Consider the following 6,086-nt stretch of genomic DNA (forward strand, 5'->3'; position numbering starts at 1 on the left):
CCTCACTCCCTCATACCCTGTGTCAGCACTGTGTCTAATGGGGCGGAGCTTTGCCTACACCGACATTGGCCTCCTGTCTGTTCTGGGAAATGTTGCTGATCTCTCCACCCCATGTGCTCACTTTCTTCAGTATCACTTCAAGATAAATTGTGTTTGATTTAGAGCAGTCCCCTCATCTGTGGGACGTATGGTCCAGGCCACCAGTGAGTGCCTGAAAGTGTGGCTAGTACCTGAACGTACTGTATACGCTAGGCTGTCATATGCATACACAAATATGATACAGTTAATTTAAAAATTGGACACAGTGGGAGATAATAACTAATAATAAAATAGAACAATTACAGTGCACTGCAATAAAATTACTGCTGTTGCCCTTTGAGACCGTTAGTGAGTAAAATATGGGTTATTGCACTTAAGTACCCTGGTACCAAGTTACCAGTAACTGAGCCAGCTGCTGAGTGACTAACCAGCAGGTAGTACATACAGTGTGGACATGCTGGACAAAGGGAGGAACCATGTTTCAGGAGGGACAGAGCTGGGCAGGAGCAGAATGGCATACAATTTAAAACTTTTGAATTGTTTACTTCTAAAAGTTTCCCTTTAATATTTCTGGACCATGGTTGATTCTAGGTAGGGTGGGGAAATGCAACTATGAGTAGGGAGACTGCTGTGCCCAAATGGACTCAGTGCCTGATGTCACAAATCCTTGCCCAGTGCTGACATGGTCCATACAGTGTCACCCAGTCGTCACTGAAGAGGCCTCCCTTCACTTTATGCTGTGTTGGGTCTCCAGTTTCTTAGGTATCGTGTTTTGTTCTTTTATCAGCTTATACCTTGTTTTACTTAATGATTTTTACTGCAATAGTTTTTGTTCTGTTTTTTAACTTCTGACTAAATTTGTTACTTTTCTTTTCTATTCAAAATCATTCCCTCTAGCTTTTTAAAACACACAGTGCGTAATTATTACCTTAGCGTATGCGATGAACTTCTTGCTTCCCATCGGTCACCCTTTCCCCATCGCTGCCTTCCTTCCCCTACTCCATTCTCTCAGGTTCCATGAGATCAGCTGTTTATGTTCCACACATGAGCAAGTCACTCAAATCACTGGCTTTATTTCACTTACTATGATGACTTCTAGTTCCGTTCGTTTTGTTGCAAAGGTGGGGTTTCATTTCTTAATGGTGGAGTAGAGTTCCATTGTGTATATGACCATGTTTTCTTTATCCATTCATCAGTTAGGTTTAAAAACATTTTATAATCACTCCTGAGGCTTGTCGGTTTGAAAATGTCTTTATTCTAGTCTCACGTTTGGTTGTTTGGGTTGGTAGAGTTTTCCATTTTTGTTGTGGTGGCGGTGGTGCTAGGGCTAGAACTCAGGACCTGATGCTTTTTAGGCAAGTGCGGTGACACTGAGCCAGATCCCCAGCCCAGGCAATGGGGTTGACTAAAATCTTTTCCCCCTCAAAATTGTCAAAATAGCCAATTTTCTGATTGCTTTCAGGCTGCTATTAAGAAGGCAGATAGCATCAGACTTTATGATTCATCAGACTGTGATTTTTTTCTTTACATTTTGTGATGTTCCTATTTATCACTAATCATTTAAAATTTCATGGTGGTGTAAGTACTGAATAGCAGGTCTTTTTCATTCATTGTGTTGGACTTTTCGTTTCATGAATTTCTCAATCTGGAAACTTAGGTTTTTTTTTTTTTTTTTTTTTTTAAATTCTGGAAACTTTCCCTACATTATTTCATTATTCATTATCCCTACATTATTTCTACCTCTTTATTTTTTGTTTTGTTTTTTTCTTTTTGTAGCTCTTTGTCAATTTGTTTTACTCTCAAAGAGATTTTTTCAACTCTATCTTACAAGCATCTATTAAATTTTAATTCATCTTTTAATGTTTTTAATTTCTAAGAGCTCTATTTGTCCTTCAATTCCTTTCTTTTCTTCTCTTCTTTCCTCTTGTCTTATTCTCTTTCCCCCTCCCTTCCTTTCCTTGTCTTATTTCATAAATGCAATATTTCTTTTTTTCTCTGAAAGGATAATAATTATAGTTTCTTATTTTCTCTTGTTATTTTCTGCTTCCCGTGAGGGCTGTGTTTTCTCAGAATTTCGTGTTAAAGTGTATTTGTTTACTTTGATCTCTGACCACGTCTTACTGCGAACCTTGTTTAGGGCTAAGACGTATAAGCATGCATGGAATGCCTCCGGAATGAGCAGTCTTTATAATTGTTAGCTTTTCCTACATGAGTGGTAGTTGTGGGGGAGGTTGGTTCACTAAGAATCCCTCAAATCCTTTGCCTCAGGAGCATGTCTGTGTTAAGGTTTAGATCTATCCCCACCCCCATAATCTGATGTGTGTGCCAGGTGACTGGATCCCGTGGTCTCCGTACTCATCCACGGATTCATGCACTGAAGAGTTCAGTAGCCCAGTGTGCTGTTATGAGGTGGGGCCTGGATGGCCCTGGGTCATCCAGGGTGACTGGGGATGTGAACTTAAAGGGTGTGTTCTTGTCGGGGTTCCTTCTTTCTCTCTGCTTCCTGGCTTTTCAGGGCTGAGCACATTTTTCTCTGCGTTTCCTTCTGCCCTTCTGCCATGCAATTTCTGTCTTAGACTCTGTCTATCATGGATTGAAACTGTAAGTCAAATAAACTTCTCCTTGTTTAAACTGTAGGTGTCAGGTATTGTGTCCAGTGGCGGGAACATGACTGACAGTCTAAACTTTTTATTTTTAGTATGATCCTCTCCCTTTCCTTTGTTTCTGAGTTCAAACCTCCCCAGGTTTGATGCAGTCCCTTGGTTTCTGTTTGGCTGAGGGACAGAGATCTCAAAGGCTGTTTCCTATCAGTGTGTAGCACGTCAAGTCATCTGTGTGGTCCTGCTGTTTGGCCACCCTGTCTCTTTCAGAGCTGTAGGATACATCTACTCCCTGGGGTGCTTTGGAGTTCTGTTGAGCAGGTTCTCTCCTGAAGCCTGGTTTCTATGGTCTGCTTCACAGTGAGCACTTCCCCATTGGTCTGTCACTTTCCACAATCTCACTGACATTTCTTAGCTGCTGACGCTCCCTCTCCTGTACTCTACAGCTCCACGGGTTTACATTTCATATTGCCTTAGTGCCATTTTAGAGAGGTTGCAGTGGGAGCAGCTATAAAATTACGCATTTATTCTGCCATGCCTGACCGGAAGCCCAGTGTTTTAATTTCATATTTTTAGGGAGAAAGCATGCATAGATCTGCAAATGAAAAAAAAGTCAATTTTTTTAAAGATGAGGTCATTTCTGTGTGTTGAGCTGATGGTTTTCTTTTTAACCTTTCTTCTATTGTTCATATCTTTCAATGTTGTCTATGCTGAGGTATTATAAACTGTAAAGTAAACATGTATGTAAAAGGATAACATCTACATGTATTAGCAGATTTCATATTGTTGGTATTAGTTTCGCTATAGAGTGTTGTTTTGCAGGTGAATGAAATAGGCCGAGTGTCACAATTTCATGTGGCTTCATGTAACATAACAATGATACAGTGCAGAGCCCAGAGGTGAGGCTGCTGGCGAGTACAGCCAGTGTCCAGATGGGCCAGACTCAAAGTGCCGGTCTGTGAAGAGCGCACAGGCCAAGCCATGTTTCCAGAAGGTTCTCTCGACATGGTCAGGGTCTGTGCTGGTCTCTGTGGACTATTCTTGGGTCTTAGGTTGAAGAGACTCGTGTGCTAACCCGGTTAACAGGATGTCTTAGTCACTTTCTGTCACTGGGACACAATACCCAACACGCCCAATTTAAAAGAGGAGAGGTTTATTTTGACTCGCATTTTCATTTTGAGGCTGGAAGGGCACGGTGGAAGGGCCTGGGCCAAAGAAATTGCAACAGGGCCAGTGGCCATAGATGGAAACTTTTGAAATAGCCAAAGTAAACCTTTTTCTTAAAGTTCATTTATCTCAGTTATTTGTTATAGAAAAGGAGAGCTAACCCATTGTACCACAGTGTTTTTCATGTAAAAATTCATACGATAAAGTGCCCACAAGCAAATGGCTTGTTTTTATTCTAGGAATACAGTAGAAAGTGTGCTAAACTAGCTACTAGGAAGCCCAGAGCCATAATTGTGCCACAGTTTTAAGCAGTGCCCTCTTGAAATCTCCACTTAAATGTCTTATGGTCTTTGCATTAGTTTCCTGCTGTTTCTGTTACAAATTACTAATTTAGTGACTTATAATAACAAGAATTTATTATCTTACACTCTGGTAATCAGAAGTTCAAAATCAGTTTCAGTGGGCTGAAATTCATTGATTGTCAGGCTTTTTTCTGTTTCTACCAGAGGTCTAGGGGTGAGTTGAGATTCTGGATAGTTTCTATACATATATTTTTTCTGTTTTGAAGAAGTGAACCTATCTTTTTGTCTTTTCCAGTGCTGAGAGACTGGTTGCCCTCACTGGCTGTGGCTCCTTCCTCTGTCTTTGGGGCCAGCAGTGTAGCAAGTTCTCTCCCTTGTGATTCCTGTTTTCATCCTTAAACTTTACTCTCTGATTCTGATCTTCTTGCCCTTTCTTATTACAAAGGCCCTGAGGATTACACTATTCCCACTCAGGTAATCCAGGAAAATTTCCCCACCTCTGCATTCCTAATTTATTCACATGTGCAAAATCCCTTTGGACCATGTGAGATAATATAGATGTAGGTTCTGGGGTTAGACATGGATGTTTTTTGAGTGGATTATTATCCAGTTGATCATATTCTATTCAATATGTACTGTATGAAATTCAAATTTTGGTTCTCTTAATCTAACTGTCCCTCTGCCCACCCTCCTGTCCTTCTCTTACCTTCTCTGTCTTAGTGAGCAGCTCTGGCATCTGCTATTTATTCACATCAGGTGCTTGGTTCACACCCTCACACCCCGCAGAGTGGCCAAAGTGATGGTGAAGAGAGTTTAGAGAGGAACAGGGCAGAGCATGGGACTCAGACTCCATGATGAGGAATTTGGGTTTTCTTCAACATAACACAGGAAGTTACTGGAGAATATGAAGCGAGGAAATAGGATGGTTTTCTTTGTGTTTCTTAAAGACTGGTCGATTTGTAGAGAATAGACTACAAAAACACAAGAATTGAAAGGGACAAATTAGGAGGCTTGATGGAAGTAGTTCAGAAAAGAGATAGAGGTGGCTTAGCCAATGGGTGGCAGTGACCACAAAGTGATGCGCAGATTCTGGACACATCTTTGTGCCAGTCAGATTTCTATCACTGTGACAAGATACCTGAGATAAGCAAAAGACAGTTTATTTATCCTGGCTGCTCTGGTCTCCTCTAGGTCTCTACCTCTCCCAAGCCTCGCCTCTGCTTGATGCTCTTCCTCCAACTTTTCTGTGACCGAATCTTTGCTAAGCTTTTGGTCGTAGGTGAAAGGTCTCCTCAGAGAAGCCTTTCTCCAAGCACCATGTAGTGAGAATCCTCTCATCCTGTCTCCACAAAGTTTCCACCACCGCTTCACCCTCTGGTGTGATCTTCCTAGACTTATCCCATTGATGATTACTTAGTTGTTCTTTGTATCATTCATTTTCCCCATCAGACGCTAATTCTCTGAAGGTACATTCTGTCTTGCTCATCACCGTGAGTGTCTCCTTGGGGGGAGGGTGGCATCCAGTAGACTGAATACATTTCTGCAGCATCCTCACCCTAACTTACCTTAACTTCTTGCTTTCACTTTTCATTTGTTCAGATTTTTAAAAAAATTTCTACTGCAGTAAGAGAAAAACAATCCCCACTTTACTCAGGACTCAGTGACTGAGCTACATCTGTCCCTGCTCCCTGTCCAGTGGTGCTGTGTGTCACGGGGAAAGTGGAATTCTACTAGCTGTATCTTCCCAGGACAGGTGGGGATTCACCCCTGAAGGCCAGAATAGACTGTGGGATGTCTAAAAATTAAGGCCGAGATTAAAATTACTTTGCATAATTGTGTAAAAAGTTAATTTTTACCCAATGAGAGCAGGGTGCTTTATTTAATTTAATTTAATTTTTGTTGTTGTCGTTGCTGAGAGAATAATATCATACTGACTGCTTTCTCCTTCTCTCTCTGGCTAAGACTGGAAAGAAGAAAA

The sequence above is a fragment of the Cavia porcellus genome, unplaced genomic scaffold (genome assembly GCF_034190915.1).
Source record: "Cavia porcellus strain 051 isolate PalLab524CR breed Dunkin Hartley unplaced genomic scaffold, mCavPor4.1 scaffold_7, whole genome shotgun sequence".
Taxonomy (NCBI): domain Eukaryota; kingdom Metazoa; phylum Chordata; class Mammalia; order Rodentia; family Caviidae; genus Cavia; species Cavia porcellus.